The following is a 21730-nucleotide window of genomic DNA, read 5'->3' on the forward strand; positions in this document are numbered from 1 at the left end:
GACAGGTGTTGGGTAGCATAAAGCCACACCAGGAAATCAAATAAGAGAAGTCTGTACTTCTCAAAGTCTCCAGAGAGTCTACTCTCGGAAAGGGGTAAAAATGATCTGCCTCACCTAACTAGATGCATACCAATTAAGCCCATGGAACCTTTGAGAAATCTACGTCATCACCACCAGTCGTTTTCCATCTTCTTTGCACAGTAGAAATTGGCAACTTCCATCGGGCTGTTCATCCCACAAACAAGCTTCAGAAGGACCACGAGTGTCTCCCGGTTCCTATCGAATAGAAGGGAGTGTTATCTTCTTAAATTTGTTAGCTTTCCTCTCTCCTTGCCAACATATCCTCCCATATGTCACTATATCAAATAAACAACATACATTTCCTTAAATGTAGACTCATGAAGACACATCCTCAAAAAAAGAAAAATACAACGCAAGGAAAACTCCACGTTAAAGGTTAAACATGGGAAAACAACAATTTCAGGCCTTCAGTCAGGTTATGCTGAAATACTGCTTCAATGTACATTCGTGATACATAGTTATATGTATATATCTCTTCATATGTTAATAACTGTGACTCTACATCCTTCAGTCATAACACCATTATTCAAATACATGAATATAAATACATGAATGTGTTACATTTTAGTAGGTTAATTCGATATTCAAAAACACGTATTCAAGAATTACTATTGTTCTACTTATAAGAGCATCTTTAATTATATGATTCGGTTGCACCATTCAAAATTAATAGTATTAAAGCACATATTATATGTATTGCTGATTACACTTTCATTACTTTTGTAACCCATAGTGATATTTTCAACGTTTTACATTATCAAGTGCATTCTCTCCTTTGAGTGTCAGCGCAATCAGTGCTTATTAGGTCTAATGTAGAGACAGGTGTCTGTTGTTGAAAGACCTATTGTGGTTAAGTCAGCACTTACAGTGGGCTTTGGGGCAGCCTATTGCTTATCATTGATTACACTTCTTATATTTTAGCACTCCATATGAGTGCGTGTATTTTCTTGCTCTCTCCCCTGTGTGTTACTCTCCCTTCACACCCTTCTCCAGTGCTTTTCTTTGTGCTTTCCCACCACCCAGCTCGTTTGTTACTTCTCCCTTTCCGATTCCACTCAACGTTTTTTTTTATAAACATCACCTTCATTACACCCTCACTCAACTGTTGTCAGCTTTTACTTGGTCCCCTGCTTCTCCTTAATTACATGTTTTGAACTGTTAAAAGGGGCCCAGGAGCTGCAATTGTCTACAGCCCTGTTCCTTTAGGACATTGTGCTTTCTGACATCTTTTGCTTATTTTTAACACATGTCTTCAATTGCGTACACTATACTGGAAGAGTAAAATAAATTAAGGCAAATTGGACTTTGCATCATGATGTATGCATGTGCATGCATGGGCACTTATGCATACATCACACGGTGATGGCTACAATGACAGATTGCATACAACGACAGATTGCATACTTGAGCATGTATGATGACGCATGTATTCATTATCATTATTTTTTAATTGTTTATTTTCTTTTTGGTGATTCAGAACAACAGCAAAAGGCATTGGCAAAGCCGTCTATTGGCTTTGCCAGTGGTTCAGTTATTTTAGTACTTTAGTTATTACAGAAATATATTGTGATTCAAATCTGCAGTGAATGGGACTGTCAAAATGTGAACAAGTATGTCAGGGATGAGAAGCTGGAAACAGACACTACTGTAAATTATTTGTAGCTCTGGAAGTTTCTGAATGTATGCGAGGATGTGAATGTGAGGAGTGTGAGATGTGGCTGTTAGTTGGTAGATAATTACAAGGGTGATTTGGAGCACCTCAGTTTACTTTCCTCCTCGTTTTCTGAGCTCGTTTTTTGACTCTAGGACTCTGAGCACTTTACCACTGGTATCTAGTGCTAAAGTGCTTGTGTTTTGTGCCTAAAACACGGTAACATTGGTTTCTCCATGATCGTCATATTTGATTTACCAGTAAGTACCTAATACAAAGCACTATGTGTGACCAGCACCTGCAGGTCAAATGCTACTAGTGGGCCTGCAGCACTGGTTGTGCCACCCACATAAGTAGCCCCTTAACCATGTCTCAGGCCTGCCATTGCAAGGCCTGTGTTTGCAGTTTCACTGCCACATCGACTTGGCATTTAAAAGTACTTGCCACACCTTAAACTCCCCTTTTTCGACATATAAGTCACTCCTAAAATAGGCCCTAGGTAACCTATATGGCAGGGTGCTATATAGGTAAAAGGCAGATATGTACATCTGTGTTTTATATGTCCTGGTAGTGGAAAACTCCTAAATTAATTTTCCACTACTGTGAGGCCTGCTCGTTTCATAAGCTAGCATTAGGACGACCCTCATATACTGTTTGAATGGTAGATTCGGATCAGAAAGGGGTAACCAGTTCCTATTTAGTATGGCCACAATGGTAATAGTAAATCCTGCTTATTGGTGAAGCTGGATTTATATTACTATTTTAGATATGCCACTTTTAGAAAGTGAGCATTTCTCTGCACTTAAAATCCACCTGTGCCTTACGCCTGTCCCCAGTCAATGTCTTGGCTGGGCTGGTTGACAGCTTCCTTGTGCATTTCACCGAGACACCCACAAACACAGGACACTCAGTCACACCTGCACACATCTGCATACTGAATGGGTCTACCTGAGCTGCAAGGGTGGAGGGCCTGACACTTAAATTTCAAAGGCTAGTGGCCAGCCCCCACACAGTGGACTGCCAAACCCCCTACTGGGACCCTGGCAGACAGAACTGTACTGAAAGGGGATCTTCCCACTTCAAAGGCATTTTTGGGTACATAAACTGGGTCTCAGATCCAACCAACTCAGACACTTCTGGGCCTGAACCTGCAACCTGTCAAGAGGAACTGCCTGGCTGCCCAAATAATTCATCTTGACTGCTTTGCTGAGAAGGACTGCTGCCCTGCTGTTGCCCTGCTGCCCTGCTGATCTCTGACTTTGCTGAGAAGTGCTCTGCAAGGGCTTGGATTGAGCTTGCCTCCTGTTTTCTGAAGCCTCAGTGCTAAAAAGACTTTGGTGGTCATTACAACCCTGGCGGTCAGTGTTAAAGCGGCGGTAAAACCGCCAACTGGCAGTCGTAAAAAAAATGGAATCACGACCATGGCGGAAACCGCCAACATAGACAGCCACTTTAACACTCCGACCACCACGGCGGTACAAACAAACACTGCGGCGGTAACCGCCAACAGACAGGCGGAAGACAATGTACAGCTCACAGTATTACAAGAGGCCAATCCGCCACCTTTTCTGGGGCGGATTCACCGCAAACAAAAACACGGCGGAAACAGGACTTGGAAGGGAAAACGCTCACCTCTACACACCCCATGAGGAACCAGGACACCATGGAGCCGGAACTCCATATTCTCCCTGCCTTGGTCTTCCTGCTCCTCTAACAGGAGCACGAACGCCGGCGGCGAAGACCACGGTGAGTACTGCACCTACGACACAGGGGAGGGAAAATAGAGTGACACACACACGCAACACGCACACTAATACATATTGCTACATTACAGTTACACCCCTTAACCCCCCCGGAAGAATGCAAAGACAAAAGGAAATTATTTGAACGTTTGTAATCTATTAAAATCCAGTACTCAAAAATATATATACACTATAAACAATATATATACACCAAGAATACAAGTCCAGGTATTGCACCATTAAAGTCCGTGGACCGCTGGGTCCAAAATACATGGGCGAGGCCCACACTCAATACCCGATCAAAACGGAGAGAACACTGAAGGGGCATCAGATAGAAATACAACAGGCACCTCAGGGGGAAGGGAAGGGCAGGCACCTCAGCCGGATGAGTGTACAACACCAGATCCACAAGGGGGCTCTATGCCCACTGCTGTATCCTGGGGAGTGCAAAGCCACAGTCTCTCAAGTCTCTCCAGTGGGTGGGTTGCCCACTGCTGTATCCTGGGGAGTGCAAAGCCACAGTCTCACAAGTCTTTTCAGTGGGTGGTTTGCCCACTGCTTTATCCTGGGGAGTGCAAAGCCCCAGTCTCACAAGTCTTTTCAGTGGGTGGTTTGCCCACTGCTTTATCCTGGGGAGTGCAAAGCCACAGTCTCACAATTGGATAACTGTCTTCTGTAGGGGGCTTTGTGCCCAGAGTGCTTCATCCTGCCAAGGACAGAGGTAGTGGATGCCTTTCTCCACTGGTTCTGGAGGGGGCTTTGTGCCCAGAGTGCTTCATCCTGCTGTGGCGGACTCAGTAGCATCGGAGCTTTCACGCTCATTGGCCTGCGGTGCTGGTGGCGGCGGTGTCCTTGGCAGCGGTGCTGGTGGCGGCGGTGTCCTGTGAAGCGGTGCTGGTGACGGCGGGGTCCTGTGAAGCGGTGCTGGTGGCAGCGGTGTCCTTGGCAGCGGTGCTGGTGGCGGCGATGTCCTTGGCAGCGGTGCTGGTGGCGGTTTTGTCCGCCATGCAGGTTTGTGGCGACTTGCCTTTCTTTCTGTGCCCCTTCCCCACCTTGGATGGTAGCGCAGCTGTCTTCCCACTCCCAACTGTACTCCTGGGAGAGCCTTTGGTGGCAGGTGTTTTGCCTTTCTCCCTCCGGGCAGTGCCTAGGGGAACCTACAGCCCACCACCTCCACCCAGACACCTCCAATGCGCTCTGAATCAGCTGAATGAGAGTGTACTCACCCCCTTGTGGCTGCTGTGATGCCCTCAAGCGCCCATCCAACTCCGGATACGCCATCGCCAGGTTCCGTAACATCAGGGGGGTCATGGTGCGACGGGCACCCCTCCCACTTTGGGAGGCCATCCCCAGCTGGGCGTCCGCCGTCTTCTTGGTCCAATGGCGAATGTCCTCCCATCTTTTACGGCAGTGGATGCTCCTTCTGTGGTGGACCCCCAGGGAGTGCACACCAAATATCCTTCTTCTGGTGGGAGCTGACCTACAGGAATAGTAAAGGGGAAAAGGAGAAGATATAACCGTCCGCACCGTCACAGTCATTGGCCTGCATCCCGACCCCTGCCATGACGCACATCCACTCACCGTCGTTTCATGCATGCCTTATCCCCCCCCCCCATCTTCCATCCACAACACTCCACACAGGCATTGCATATACAGCATGCTCACAGTGTACTTACCTGTTTGTCTGGAGGACCGTAGAGTAGCGTGTACTGGGGTAGGACCCCATCTACTAGTTTCTCCAGCTCCTCCGTGCTGACGGCAGGGGCCCTTTCCCCAGACACATGAGCCATTGTCTCTTCCAGACTGAGGTCACAGCAGCACTTGCAGTGTAGGTCCTCTTCTGTCGAAGATCAGGTATCAAGTGAGTGAACAGAAAGAAAATGGTGGTCACGTCCGCGGCGGTGCGTACCGTCACCGTCGGCGTACATCGTCATTGGCTCCTGGGAACCATAGGGTCCAATGTTAACCAATGCAGGATTGTGCCTCGGTCTTCGACCGCCTACCGCGACAGTGTACAACGCCAGCGCAGTTACCTCATATCCCCTTGTCCCACATTACAGGTCAGGCAGCCGCCATTTCAGGGGGCCACATGGCATTAATTTTAAATGCGTCACACATATCTAGGCCTTGCATACACACTAAGACAGGCACATTGCGGATTAAAAAAATTGTGGAATAAAGTTGTGTTTTCGTACCTCAGTGTTGGCTGACTCTCTGCGCGCTGTTCTCCTCCATAGAGCACATCGGCGGGGCAGGTGAGGAGATGGCGGCATCCTCCGGTGTACAGACCGCTGGTGGACCTGTCGACAATGGAAGAACAACATGTAATTGTCACCTACAGACTGGACCATGCCACAATCCATGAACTGTGTGCCCAGTTGCAGCCAGACCTGATGTCAGCTATCCGCCATACCACAGGAATCCCCCCTCTAGTGCAGGTGCTGTCAGTACTCCATTTCCTGGCAAGTGGGTCTTTTCAGACAACAGTGGCCATAGCATCAGGGATGTCCCAGCCTATGTTCTCCAACGTGTTGTCCAGAGTGTTGTCTGCCCTGCTGAAACACATGCACAGCTACATCGTTTTCCCTCAGGTGGAGGATTTGCCTACAGTGAAAGGTGACTTCTATGCCCTGGGACATATCCCCAACGTAATAGGTGCCATTGATGGGACACATTTTGCCTTGGTCCCCCCCGCAGGAGTGAACAGGTGTACAGAAACCAGAAGAGTTACCATTCGACTATGTGCAGATGGTGTGTTTGGCCGACCAGTATATCTCCCATGTCAATGCCATGTTTCCTGGCTCAGTGCATGACGCTTACATTCTGAGGAATAGCAGCATCCCTTATGTGATGGGGCAATTACAGAGGCACCGTGTATGGCTATTCGCTGAGGACATGGACCCTATACAGTGTGACTAGGTTTCTGGGTCTGGGGATGTCCCCAAGAGTTAGTGTATGTCCAACAGATTTCCCTCGACATTTGCAGGTGACTCTGGTTACCCCAACCTGTCATGGCTACTGACCCCAGTGAGGAATCCCAGGACAAGAGCAGAGGAACGCTACAATGAGGCCCATGGGCGAACTAGGAGGGTTATAGAGAGGACCTTCGGCCTCCTGAAGGCCAGGTTCCGGTGCCTCCATATGACAGGTGGTTCCCTATTCTACTCACCAAAGAAAGTGTGCTAGATCATCGTGGCCTGCTATATGCTTCACAACTTGGCTTTGCAACGACAGGTGCCTTTTCTGCAGGAGGATGGTCCAGATGGAGGTCTTGTGGCAGCTGTGGAGCCTGTGGACAGTGAAGACGAGGAAGCAGAAGAAGAGGATATCGACAACAGAAACACGGTGATTCATCAATACTTCCAGTGAGACACAGATAAGAAGGCATCACTGCCTGCTACATCTGACACCCTTGTTCTACCTCTCATCTCTCTGTCACTTTCACCCAGTGTATGGACCCTAAATTGTCACTTTCCCTTTCAATTTCACAGATGTGGGTCCCACTGTGCAACATCTGCTTTTTTTCCTCATGGACTAGAGCTGTGTGACATAGGTATGTTGACAATACAATGGATATAGCATTTTTCCACAGTTATTGCAAATACACAATTTCGAAAGCACAGACTGACTCCAGATAGTTTTGTGATTTACGGCTGTTTATTTAAGTGCTAAATAGTGGAGGGTGTTGTAAAATGGTCAGGGGTGATGGTGGAGGAATGTCCATGGCAGAGTCCAATCTATTAGTCTCACAGGTGCATTGTCCAAAGAGGCATAGGAAGTGGAGCTGGGGCAGTTGATGGATGGACAGGGTGACAAAGTGGAACAAAAGGATGACAATCAGGGTGGTCTCATTTCTTGGCGGGGGTCTTGGCATTGTTCTCTGTCTTTGTCCTGGATCTCAGGGACCGTTTGTGGGGTAGTTCTCCATCTGCAGGGGGTGGGGTGCTGGTGTTGTGGTCCTGTGGCGGTGCCTCCTGTCCACTAGCGCCGGCGGAGGTGGTGGGCAGTTCATCGTCCAGGCTAGTGTCAGGGGCCCCTTGTTGTGCCACAGTGTCCCTCCTGGTGTTGGCGAGTTCCTTCAGCACCCCTACAATGGTGCCCAGGGTGGTATTTTATGGATTTGAGTTCCTCCCTGAACCCCAAATACTGTTCCTCCTGCAGCCACTGGGTCTCCTGAAACTTGGGCAGTACCATTGCCATCGTCTCCTGGGAATGGGGGTAGGCTCCCATGATGTTTGAGAGGGCCTCGTGGAGAGTGGGTTCCCTGGGCCTGTCCTCCCCCTGTCGCACAGCAACCCTCCCAGTTCCCCTGTGTTCCTGGGCCTCTGTCCCCTGAACCGTGTGCCCACTGCCACTGCCCCAGGTCCCTGGTGTTGTTGGGGTGGTGGGTTAGTCTGGGTTCCCTGTAGTGGTGGACACACTGCTGCTTGACGTGTCCTGGGGACAGAGGTATGAGCCCGCTGGGTGGGTTCTGTGCTGGTGTTTACAGAGGGGGGAGGCTCTGTTTTGGCTTGTGCCAGTGTGAGGGGAACTGACTGTCCTGAGGTCCAGATGGGCCGGGCTGGTCATCTAGATCCAGTTGGACAGAGCTGCTGTCATCACTGTAGGCCTCTTCTGTGGGTGGAGTGGACATGTCTGGAACCTCCTGTCCGGTGACGTTGGGTAGGGGTCCTGCAGGGGTGTAAAAGCATGATTACTGCATCTGTGTGTGCCATGGTATGCAATGGGTGGGTGACCCTGTACCCCAGTGCTTGCATTCTTGTTTAGGACCTTGTGTGCTAATGTTTTAGGGTTGTGTGTGTGTATGTGCAGTGGCCATGCATTGGTGATGGGTGTCCGTGCTTTGTTGTTGCATGTGGGGCTTGGTGTTGGGATGTGTGGTTTGTGATAGTGGGACGTCTGTGAGAAGTTGGAGTGATGGGGGTGAGGGCGAGGGTGTGGGTATGTGATAGCATGCAGGTAGGATGGGGGATGAAGTAGTGAAAGATTTGCCTTACCAGAGTCCATTCCTCCAGCTACTCCTGCAAGGCCCTCAGGATGTAGTATAGGCAAGATCTGCTCCTCCCATGTTGTTAGTTCTGGGGGAGGAGGTGGGGCTCCTCCGCCAGTCCTCTGATCTGCAATCTGGTGTCTTGAGACCACGGAACGTACCTTCGCCCGTAGGTCGTTTTACCTCTTCCTGATGATCTTGGGTGTTGTCCCACTGCGTTGACCATGTCCACGATTCTGCGCCATAGCTCCATCTTCCTAGCTAAGGTGGTGTGCTGCACCTGTGATCCGAATAGCTGTGGCTGTACCCGGATGATTTCCTCCACCATGACCCTGAGTTCCTCCTCAGAAAACCTGGGGTGTCTTTGCTGTGCCATGGGGTGGTGTGGGTGATGTGTGGGGTGGTGTGTGTTGTGATGTGTGGGGTGATGTTTAGGGGGGTGTGGTGTTTTGTGCGTGGATGTTGTATGAGTGATGGTGTTGAGTGCCTGTGGATGCTAGTTTGTAGATGGTGGTGTCTCTCTCTGGCCTTCTGTCGCAATTGTGGTCATAAGGGTTTGTGGGGGTGTGTTTTATATTGTATTGGGTGTGTGGGAGTGGTGTGTATGTGTATCAGGTGTGTGTATTTATAATTGTCCAATGTGGTTGTGTTTTGTAAATGTGTGTGTATTTTGAGCGTGGCGGTGTGTACCGCCAATGGAATACCGCGGTTGAAAGACCACCGCGTGGATTTATGGGTTGTGATAGTGTGGGCGTTTTTTCTGTTGGCGTGACGGAGTCGGTTTTGTTATTGCCAGTTTATCACTGACCTTTGGTGTGGCGGACTTGTGTGGGTGTCTGGATTTTGGTGGATTCCAGGCTGTGGGTCGTAATAGCTGTGGCAGAATTCTGCAGCCACAGCAGTGTGTTGGCGGTCTTCTGCGCGGTGGTAAGCGGCATTTACCGCAAATGTTTTCATGACCCCCTTTATCTCTTTAGGAAACTCCTTGCGCACCGAAAATCGATACACATCCTGCCAGAAACGACGCACAGCCTGCTTTGCGACTGAGAAATCGCCGCACAGTCGAACCGGATTGAGGCAGCCCGACCACCCAAGGGGAAATCTGACGCAGCGCCTGCCTTGTGACAAAAAATGTTTTGCCCACTCTACTGGAACGACGCACAGCTGAACTTTAACGATGCAGCCAATTTCCAGAGTGGAAAATCTTTGCAGCTCCTGCCGTGCAATAGAAAATTGAATGCATCACCCTACTGGATTGGCGCAACGCCTGTGACTTCTTCCAGCATGCTCAGGATTTCCCCGCATCGTCCCTGGGCATCAAAAAGATCCTCACTTCACACTGAGGAACCAATACTGCATGCCAAAAAATGACACAAGCCCCTTGCAGCATAGAAAGAAGGGACGCACCATCTGTGCCGCTTCGGAAAATCCAACACACACCATATTTTTCCACGCATCTCCTCCTCTGCAGTCTCCGTGCGGGTTATTTTTGTACACAAACCAGGTACTTTGTGTAATCAAGAGACAACTGTTGATTTCTAAGATTTAAGACTCTTTTTAAACTTGCACAAGTGATATTTCAACTTGTGCTTATTGAATCTTTAACAATTTGACCTTATTTTAACCAGATAAATATTATCTATCTTTCCAATCTTGTGTGGTAAATTTTCTGGTGTTTTCACTGTTTTACTGTATGATTTATTGCACAAATACTTTACATATTGCCTTCTAAGTTAAGCCTGACTGCTCAGTGCAAAGCTACCAGAAGGTGGGCACAGGATAATTTGGATTGTGTGTGATTTACCCAGACTAGGATTGTGGTCTCTACTTGATTAAGAGTGTGTACCTCTACCAACTAGAGACACCATTTCTAACAATTACTTACTATCAAAATCTGTGAGGGTGCCAGCTTTTACTCTCTCCCTAACCGCTCTCCCCAAGGTCTCCCCAAGAGCTATGTCTGAATTCTTACTTGCATGCATTCTGTAGCTTTAGAGTAACTGATTATAATTCATAGTACTGCATAATGCCAAGAGGTTGAGTAGTTTTAAAGTTAATCATTGTCTTTGTCCATGAACTTTAGTTGTTCTTCTATTATGTCCATTAATGTTGACTCTGTTCTTCTGTGAATTCTGAATTCCAACTGATAATCGGGAAGTAGATTATTTTGCCACCATAAGGTTGTCTGAAATAGGGCACTAGTTATATGTTTGTGTTGGGTTGCTCTAATAATGTGTAAGTGATAAAATTGTGTTGCTGGCAATTGGCTGGCTGGTGAATTTTAATGTGTCTGTTGGACTTGACAGTGCTTGTGCTCTGGACACCTTGAGACTTTTGATGAGCTTGATGTAGAGTTTGTTCTGCAATGGTGAACTATGAAGGAATATTTGAGAGATTGTGGTGCCAAGGTCTTGTAAGACATTGCAAGAAGTAGGCTGACATGTTTATTAGAATCAGTACTAAATTTGAGCCTGTTATTGCAGATGAGGCTCACCAGCACTTTTGTTTCACTTATGTTTACTTATCAGACATTACCCCAAGAAAGAGAGAAACAAACACAAAAGGTAGAAAGAAGATGAAGAGAATGATGGAAAACAATGACAATGCATGAAAACAGGGATTACAAAAGAACCTGAAAGAGTGAGATCAAGGGGCAGGCAGTGCCTGGTGGAGGATTAAATAGGCACGAGATGGAATCAAGCCCATAGCAACCTTGTAGTCAACACCCTAGTTGGCTGCAGGCTTCTGAGCAAAACTTTAGGTCTGCACTTATTTTTTACAAATTAAGTACTGACTTCAGTGTTTGATATTTAGATAACAACAATAATGGATAACAACACTTTAAATAGAAAATTCAATAACTCTGTTTGGGTCATAATTTAATTATTGTAGCTAATTGAAAGATACCACAGATGTTCCCCTAATTCTATGGCCTATTAAAAATATATTCTAGGATTTATCTGTAAGTCGACCAAACAGGAGCAAAAATCAAACGTGCAATGTAACCATAATTTAGTAGGTAGATTGGACTTAAATCTCTAAGTAACGAGAAGAACCTGTAAGGAGTAATTTAAAGATTTTTTTCTTTAACTATACATTTAGGAGTTTCAGAGTCACGTGGTCACCCACTGTCTGGCACTGATCAGTATAATTGATCTCATACCAGAATACGGTGTGAATCCAACATACCAAGTAACAATTTACAGGAGCATTTAATGTCAAGCTTGGCATGTTGTGGATTGTAGATCATGCCTTTATGGTCTTCTTTTTAAAAATATTTCATGCAATTTGTGATGAATATTTCGTTCTATTTTGGTCATCAGGGGAATGTAGCAATACATAGCGGATGGTCTGAAAGCAGTCCAATAGTGCTGCAAAATGCCGGTCCTGAATGATTACTTTCTCTTTGGTGTTTTGATATTTTTGCTCTTCCTAGGATATGCACACCAAGAGTGAACTGTTTCCTAGGAGTGAGATAGGTATTATACAGGTACTCACCATATGAGGAGATTACGCAGGATGTTACTTGCATTCTTTTCTTCACATGATGGAATATGTTATTACACTTCATTCAAGTGATTATACTTGGGAAGTGTCCTTTCCTAAAAGGATATACGTAAGGATTACATAACTGAATTTGCATCACAAACCTCTGGAGTCTGCAATGACAGAATTCCATTGTGTATAAAGTAACCTCAGCTTGCACATGGCAATGAACACTTTCAAATCATAACTTTAAGGTACTCAACTTGTGATCTGCGAAAATCATAAATCTCAGGTACATGCCTTGAGTGTGCCAGCAGTGGCAAGAACAGATGTAGTGCCATTTTGTTTACTGTCCTGTAATTGCCCCAGATGTTTGTCTCTCCATACATTGAGTGGATGATGTATACAATGCTACTTCAGTTCTGTGCTTACACACACACACAGGCACACAGCCCCACGTGTGTGTGTATGAGTGATTGGGTTGATGGATGGGAAGCAGAACAATGTTTGTTAAATGAGTTGTCACATAGTTGAGAGGATATTGCATGCATGAGTGCATGGGTGCCTGTGTGAGTTAAATTGCTGAGAGGTAAGATGCATGGATGAGTTAGCTGATGTCTTAATGGATTGTCAGTGTGGCGGTGTAGGAGGCTGGCCTGGCTTATAGTGGGTACCCCTTGGTACTTACACTCTGTGCAAGGTCCAGTTATCCCTTATTAGTAGAATAGACAGGTAAGTAAGAGTCAGAAAAGTAATGCAAACAGTGTAGAATTACAATAGGTTGCAATAGGCAAACATAGGTCTCGTGGCAACACAAACCATATACTCCAAAAGTGGAATGCGAATCACGAATGGACCCCAGACCTATGGGAGCTTGTAGAGGGTTGCTGGGACTGTAAGAAAACAGTGAGGGTGTCCAAGATACCCCACCCCAAGACCCTGAAAAGTAGGAGTAAAGTACACCTACTACCCCAAAAGGACACAACAGTCGTGATAGGGGGATTCTGCAAGAACCACAAACACCAGCAAAGCACTGAAGGTGGATTCCTGGACTTGAGGACCTGCAAGGCAAGGGGACCAAGTCCAAGAGTCTTGATAGTGTCCAGGGGGGCAGGAGCCCAGGAAAGGTGCAAGGAAGCTGCCTCTGGATGGAAGAAGCTTGGAATTCTGCAAGAATGAAGAGGACTAGGAACTTCTCCTTTGGATGGAAGGTGTCCCTGTTGCAGAAGTGTTCCCACACAGAAATACCGCAAACAAGCCTTGCTAGCTGCAAGGGTCGCAGTAGAGGTTTTTGGGTGCTGCTGGGGACCAGGAAGGACCAGGATGTCGCCCCTTGGAGAAGGAGACAGAGGGGACACTCAGCAACTCAGAGAGCCCCCACAGAAGCAGGCAGCACCCACAGAAGTACCCAAACAGGCACTTAGAAGATTTGTGAACCGGAGCTGACTCAGAGTCACAAAGGAGGGTCCCACGACGTCGGAGGCCAACTCAGCGGGTTGAGCACTGCAGGATGGAGTGCTGGGGACCCAGGCTGGGCTGTGCACAAAGGAAATCCTGGAAGAGTGCACAGGAGCCGGAGCAGCTGCAAATCATGCAGTACACAGGTATGCAGTCTAGCGTGGGGAGGCAAGGACTTACCTCCACCAAACTTGGACTGAAGGATCACTGGACTGTGGGAGTCTCTTGGATAGAGTTACTGTGTTCCAGGGACCACGCTCGTCAGGATGAGAGGGGACCCAGAGGACCAGTGATGCAGTCTTTTGGTGCCTGCGTTAGCAGGGGGAAGATTCCGTCGACCCACTGGAGATTTCTTCTTGGCTTCCAGTGAAGGGTGAAGGCAGGTGACCCCCAGAGCATGCACCACCAGGAAACAGTCGAGAAAGCCAGCAGGATTAGGCGCTACAATGTTGCTGGTAGTCGTCTTGCTACTTTGTTGCGGTTTTGCAGGCGTCCTGGAGCAGTCAGCGGTCGATCCTTGGTAGAAGTTGAAGAGGGGGATGCAGAGAAACTCTGGTGAGCTCTTGCATTCGTTATCTGAAGAATTCCCCAGAGAAGACCCTAAATAGCCAGAAAAGGAGGTTTGGCTACAAAGAAAGGAGGATTGGCTACCAAGAAAGGTAAGAGCCTATCAGAGGGTGTCTCTGACATTACCTGCTGGCACTGGCCACTCAGAGTAGTCCAGTGTGCCCCCAACACCTCTGTTTCCAAGATGGCAGAGGTCTGGGACACTCTGGAGGAGCTCTGGGCACCTTCCCTGAGAGGTACTGGTCAGGGGAGTGGTCACTCCCCTTTCCTTTGTCCAGTTTCGCGCCAGAGCAGGGCTGGGGGATCCCTGAACCGGTGTAGACTGGCTTATGCAGAGATGGGCACCATCTGTGCCCATCAAAGCATTTCCAGAGGCTGGGGGAGGCTACTCCTCCCCAGCCCTTCACACCTATTTCCAAAGGGAGAGGGTGTAACACCCTCTCTCAGAGGAAATCCTTTGTTCTGCCTTCCTGGGCCAGGGCTGCCTGGACCCCAGGAGGGCAGAATCCTGTCTGAAAGGTTGGCAGCAGCTGCAGTGGAAACCCCGGAAAGGTAGTTTGGCAGTACCCGGGTCCAGAATGGTATTGGGGTGACAATTCCATGATCTTAGACATGTTACATGGCCATGTTCGGAGTTACCATTGTGACGCTATACATAGGTAGTGACCTATGTATAGAGCACGCGTGTAATGGTGTCCCTGCACTCACAAAGTCCGGGGAATTTGCCCTGAACGATGTGGGGGCACCTTGGCTAGTGCCAGGGTGCCCACACACTAAGTAACATGTACAGTACAGAATTAACACATTTCTGAAATTTAAGCAAATCCAATGCATGAGTAACAATTTAAGATGAATTTGGGAAACTTAGGCCCAGGTTTAAGAGGGCCTAGCGCCTCCTTGCACCACATTAGTGCAATTTATTTGCGCTAATGTGGCCCAACGAGGCAAAAAATCACCACACCAGATTTATAATCAATTGTAATATCAATCATAATACTTGCAAAGCACAACTGGTGACCCTCTAGGGTCTCAAGGCGCTGGGGGAGTCGGGGGCAGGAAGTGGGAGACAGTCGAAGAACAGAAGGGATCAGATGAAAAGCCAAGTTTTTAGGTCCTTTCTGAATTGTGATAGGGTGCATCACTTTGTAACCCCTTGCGCCACATTATGCCCTCACCTCAGCAGGCATGACGTATGCAAGGGAGGGTGCTCCCCCATGGGGGGGGCAAAAAAATACCGCAAAGAAACCTGAAATATTTTTCTGCGCCCCATTTTTTGCGACATTTTTAATGCCTGATCAGAGCAGGCATTAAAGGGGGCACACCATTATTTATAATGGACCACTAAGCACTGTTCAGGGTTAGCACCAAATTCTGGGCTCTAACCCTAAACACTACATCGGTAGCATAAAAAATGTTGACGCTATTGCCCCCTACCCTGCGCCATGGTGCGCTGTATTTTAAATACTGTGCACACATGGTGGTGGTAGGGGGGTGCTAAGGGGCGCAAGAAAAGTGGTGCTGCACTGGGTCAGTGCCACGTTTCTTAAACCTGCCCCTTATTGCTGATCTTGGTTCCCTAGCATCAGAGAGCACTTACCCTTTACCACTGTTTTTCATGACTTGTATTGTTTCTGTTCTTTACACTGATATTACTTTATATGAGTTTATTTCTAATGCTGTCTGAGGCCTGAAAATGTAAAACCAAGGCATCTGGTATTCTATCTAATTGTCTCATGACTGAACTGAGTTTCAGCACTGATGTATTTGCATTTGTGTTTTGTTGAGAGTTCTCACACCACAAATCTACATTGCAAGAAAAAAGGCTATATGTATTTATTGAATGAGTAAAAAGCAAGGTTTACGGTTTTCTTGAAATGCAGTCATTTGTTTTCATGTATAATGGCTCCAAGATTCCATTCTACCACATCTGCCGTCAAAAAGCACTCTGGGGGTCATTCTGACCCCGGCCGGCGGCGGTAGCCGCCGGCCTGGCTGGGACCGCCAGAAGACCGTACCGCGGTCAAAAGACCGCGGCGGTCATTCTGGGTTTCCCACTGGGCTGGCGGGCGACTGCCAAAAGGCGGCCCGCCAGCCCAGTGGGAAACAACCTTCCACGAGGAAGCCGGCTCCGAATGGAGCCGGCGGAGTGGAAGGTGTGCGACGGGTGCAGTAGCACCCGTCGCGAATTTCAGTGTCTGCTGAGCAGACACTGAAATTCAAAGTGGGACCCTCTTACGGGGGCCCCTGCAGTGCCCATGCCATTGGCATGGGCACTGCAGGGGCCCCCAGGGGCCCCACGACACCCCATACCGCCATCCTGTTCCTGGCGGGCGAACTACCAGGAACATGATGGCGGTATGGGGTGTCGGAATCCCCATGGTGGCGCAGCAAGCTGCGCCGCCATGGAGGATTCAGCAGGGCAGCGGAAAACCGTCGGGAGACCGCCGGTTTTCCCTTTCTGACCGCGGCCAAACCGCCGGGGTCAGAATGCCCTGCGGAGCACCGCCAGCCTGTTGGCGGTGCTCCCGCCGACCCTGGCCCCGGCGGTCCTTGACCGCCGGGGTCAGAATGACCCCCTCTGTCTCAATTTTACATCTTTTCAATTTAGGGATTGGTAGCAGGCACTGTTCTACGGATATCAGGGAGCAGGCTGGACAATTCTATGGAACATTTTCAGAGAGTGGTGTTTAACTGTTTCTATACATGGTATTGTTACCAAGGCACATGGATTTAAACAGATTTACTGTTGATAGGCAGCTAGGGCAAAGTTTTCACAGCCATGTTAATATGGTCTTCCTTCGATAGATCAAGGATCATTGGTGCTGCTGCAATCTGAGTCAACTAGAATCTAAATATGGACCCTGGCGGGAACTCTAGCTATAAAGCATTACAAAAGTCACTGTGTGCTGAGATGATGGCATTCATAATCATCATTTTAAGTGGGAAATTAAAATGTAGAACATTATTTTTAACACATAAAGATGGAATAATGTTTCACTGACTGCTGTACTAATCTGGGCCGTGAGGGTCAGGAAGGTATCCAAATTAACTCACATATTTTTCACACATGTAACTGGGCTTGGACAGGTCCCTATCTATAGAGGCCCAAAGAAGTATTACTAGAATGTTGTTTAAGTAAAAGGGGTGTAGTATCTTGCTGTTATCCCTTTTGTGCTTTACTTGGTTACAGTGACTTAAATTTTCCACTTGTAAGCATAAAAACAGGTTTCTGGACATAACATTCAGATTTTTTCATATTTTAAGGAATATCTGTGTGCCACTGGCACACCTTACAAAGGTATAGTTTAATTGCTGAATCGAATATGCCAGTGAAAGTTTACATAGATTTAACGGTAACTAGAAACAAAATGGATCCCTGTGTGTGCCGTATGGTGGTTAGAAAATCCTGAAACCTGTCTAAAATGTTGCCCTGGACACCGAGATTTCTAATATGTATCAATAAAGTTTGGTGGTTGACAGTGCAAAGTGCTGCAGAGTGATCCAGTAACATAGGATCTGGAAGTGTGCCTTTTTGTGAAATCCATGAGAATTCTGGGTCTTTCGCCACCACTAGTTCACTGCTACAATCCAGGAGAAGGCCTGCCTGTAAAGGTTGAAGAGTGGAGTTTATCTTCATATATCCCTGTAATGTATTATAGGCCGCTTTCTCCCTCGGTTTGGATTGGTATGGTGACTGGAAGGTAGGGCAGTAACTAACCAATACAGCTGGTTCCAATGTTGTTGTTTTTATTTAAATAACAGCATCAGATATTAACTTAGTATCGACCTTCCTGATAGGTTCTGATGCATTAATAATCCTTCACATTGGAATATCGTCCACTACTACAATTTCTTTATGGAGTTTTGCAGGAACCGGATGCTCTTCACGTGCACGTTACGGGTAGAAATCTTCTCTGAGTAATCAAAACTCTGATAGATTGAGTTTATGGATGCAATATCTACTGTTACTGATTTGATGAGTAACATACTGCACCTCTGAGTATTCTTGTAAGTGAAACAATTTCCTCAGAAAACTAGCCAACAAACTGATTACATGATTTCTCCACTAGATTCGGAAAATGGTTTATTTGAGCTCATTTAGAAATGAGAAGCTTGTTGTTACTGTTGATGGATTAGGTGCAGAGAACATTCCGTTAGAATAGTAATGTGCTTTGGAAAATGTTGGAGTTTATTTATAGTTATGGTTAGGCATTTTCTAATTACGTTTTGCTTCTTCAAAGTAGTTCTTGGACAACTGGTGCTCGAAGTTCCTAAGACCTTTCCTCATATTTTTTTACTACTGGTGCAAAGAAGGAGTTACTAAGTTTCAGTTTAATGATTCAGGGGCATATTTATGCTCTGTTTGCGCCAAATTTGTGTCTTTTTTTTACGCAAATTTGGCTCAAACTTAACTCCATATTTATATTTTGATGCTAGACATGTCTAGCGTTGAAATATTGGAGTAAGCACCATTTTTTGGATGCGTGAACTTACCTTGTGTCAATGAGATGCAAGGTAAGCGTTCCCATCTAAAAAATTGTGCTATCCCCAGTGCCCCATATTTATCTCCTGTGCTAAAATGACGCACGGGTGAGAGGAGGGGCAAAATAATGGTGCAAAGCCTGGGTCAGACTAGCCATTAAGGGACCTGTGGACCCATTTCCATGGTGAAACACCATGGAATGGATCCACAGGTACCCTCGTCAAGCCCCAGAAACACCCCCACCCACATCAGACGGACACCAGAGGATGGGGGGCCCCATCCCAGGTAAGTAGGGTAAGTATTGGTAAGTATTTCATGTTTTTGGTGGTTGTGCACCAGTAAATGACGCTAGTCTGGTTAGAGGCATGTTTTTTGCCTCTAACCAGGATAGCGTAATTTTGTGATGCACAACCCCCTCCTTCCCTACTGCCACCCCCACCCGGCTAGCATCTTTCTTAAAGACGCTAGCCCAAGTTTAGTGCCGGCTTGCGCTATTCAATAAACACGGTGCCCAGCTGGCGTTGTTAAATGACGCAAGCTGGTGCTAAACTTTTTTCCGCAAAACTGTGTTTACGTAGTTTTGTGGCAAAACGTATAAATCTGGGCCTCACTGCTTTGTCAAAGGTGCAGGCGCATCAATTGCGGTTCCCATAGAGTAAACATAATTATTCACTGTTATGTAAGGACCTTGATCTTGAGAATTATTAAGAGGGCTAATAGCTTGCAATAAAAAACATGATGGACACATTTGTTTATTAGTGGACCTTATTTGTCTTTCCCTTTACTTCAGTAGAGTTACCTTTACTTTCAAACTGCCATGCAAACTGAGTAGCAGAATGACCAGTCCTAGAAATTTTAATACCAGTTTCTGTCTGGCACAAAGAAGTAGTTGCATATTTTTGTTAACTAATTGACCCTTCTGATGAATTGGGATAATAAAATCGCCTTCAAGACATATTAAAAAGTTGTATTTGGAAAAGTTGCAAATAGACTCTGAGCAGGTTTTGAATGCTGCAATGTAGACCCTCAGAGTCTCATCTCTAAACTTCTTTGTACATTGAATGCTGAAAATATGTTTAAAAATACATGCAAAACACTGCATATGAAAATAGGAAAAGGCCTTGGCAAACTTTCCAATTGTATAAATTTATCAAACTGACAGACTGTAAATCAATTCTGCATTTATTTTATTGTGTTTTTTATTTTGAAAAAAAAAGAAACCTCGAGGCAATGTTTGCCAAGCAGTTTTCAGAAACAAACACTTCAACAAAGTTTATTCCTAATTTCATGTGACTAAATTGTAATAAAAAGGGATTGCTTAATGCACTGAGTGTAAGGCAGGTTTTGTTTGTTTGTCCATTCAACCTGAATCTTTGAAATTATTAGGCCAAAAGTGACTTTGAGGTGAAACTGAAAGCCAGAACGTCCTTGTTAACGCATCTGACCTTAATAAGTAAGCTTACAAGGGGACGCAAATAGGTTGATGAACTTTTTGACTCACAATTAACATGTTCTTACCATAGCTCCAGTACATAATCTTGTCCTGGGAAAGTCAGTCTCACACACATTACACACATTACACATAAAATGTTGCATTAGCAAGAACATCATCTCCTAGCAGTCGGTTCTCACGAAAAGCTTCCGTTATGAGCACATTTACACGATACAATAGAAATTCCCAGTTTAACTTCCTATGTCAGCTATTTTATTAAACGCTTAGAAATACAGCTTTAACGTGAGGCCTGGCATGTAGGCCAAGACAGTCGATAAGTTAAGGCCTACAATTAATAAAGCTAAAGCTCAATTCATAACCCTTAATAAGACATATTACTGCATTAGTCTAGCATTATATTCAACATTTCATTTTATTAAATCATTGATTAGCACATTTTGTTAACATTGGTGGCCATTCTTCGTATTCACATTTTCAAATGCGTGCATTATTTTTCTACGTTATCATATTTTCTACATAAACTTATTATTCAAAATACATAAACACTCATTCATAATTTTTATTAAAACACCTGCGCTAGCATCCTCACTGTTGAGATTTAATTATTCCATGGTGTAGAGAAAGGGTCCTAAAATGTAAGCCTGTAAGCAGGAACCAGAGGACTTTCGCTCTCTTGACACACTTATCACAAATTTAAGGGCCTGATTTAGAAATTGGCGGACTAGTTACTCCTTCGCACCCGTCAGTGGAAATCTAAACCCTATAAAATATATTGGGATTTAGATTTCGGGACAGGAAATCTGTCACCACTGTGATGGATAAACCCTTCTGCCAAACTCTGAATCGGGTTGTAAGTGTTTATTTTTTCTTAAAATAGAATATATCCTTCTACTCTTTGGGCTGGGTGAGCGCGAGCACATGACAAGTGGGTGCTGAGGAGTGGAGGCCAAATGTAGCAGTTAACAGTGAATTTGAAAACGTATTAGTCCAGTGATATTTGGCAGTACTTAGTAAGATTTAAAAACTGTTTCACTGGGCTGGTTAATTGTTCTTCCTCGGGGTTTCTCCAGACATGCATTTTTAAATGACGCACTTGTATGGCAAACACAGTTACAGAAGCGTAATTCATAAGCCTATATTATGTTGTTTTTTTAACTCCATTGAATGGAACAAAAAAAGACTGTCCTTCCAATTTTCAAAATGTCCCAGGTAGCACATTCGGATCCAGGACCCAAGCAGCTGGGCTATAAAAGACATGGGCACAAAACCTTTGCAAAGTGCGTTAGCAGCAAACAACGTACTCACTAAATCCAGTGCGTAATATTGCTACAGCATGCAGTGCTGCCCATGCATTTTGACAAGGCAATATTTGACATGTCCAGGTCCTTTCCAAGCATGAAATCAGGGTGCCTCCCTAACTACTGTCACTTTATCACTTGCTGGCATACCCAAAGCACTATTCAACACTGTCTAGTTATAAGCAGATGTAAATAAACATTGATATAAATGGTGACTGAATTAGTTCTCTTTTTCAGGGGTGACAAATCGAAAATACCATTCTGAGAGAACTCAGTCACAGACTTCTAGGAAGGCCTTTTTGAGATTGCAGTTGTCAGACCCAACCTATTTGCACAGGCTGGTCCTCTTGGCACTATGCAACCATGTGTAGGCCGATTCACTGACTTCCAATGACAGAACCGATCAGGCCTCATCAATGGTCGGCTTGGTTTATGCAGTTCCTGCCAGAAGCCAACAGAGAGAAACTCCAGGCATACAGGCACAAGGATCTACAAATCGCTCTCTCTTTTGGATGTCTCAC

General features: G+C 46.0%; 1 protein-coding gene across 1 annotated transcript in view; it reads left to right on the forward strand.

Annotated features, from left to right (window-relative positions):
• The window catches only part of RGS18 (regulator of G protein signaling 18), a 238137-nt gene that overhangs the window by 98282 nt on the left and 118125 nt on the right, over positions 1-21730 (forward strand). The gene's annotated exons all lie outside the window — the stretch shown is intronic.

This window comes from Pleurodeles waltl, chromosome 4_2, assembly GCF_031143425.1.
Source record: "Pleurodeles waltl isolate 20211129_DDA chromosome 4_2, aPleWal1.hap1.20221129, whole genome shotgun sequence".
Lineage (NCBI taxonomy): Eukaryota > Metazoa > Chordata > Amphibia > Caudata > Salamandridae > Pleurodeles > Pleurodeles waltl.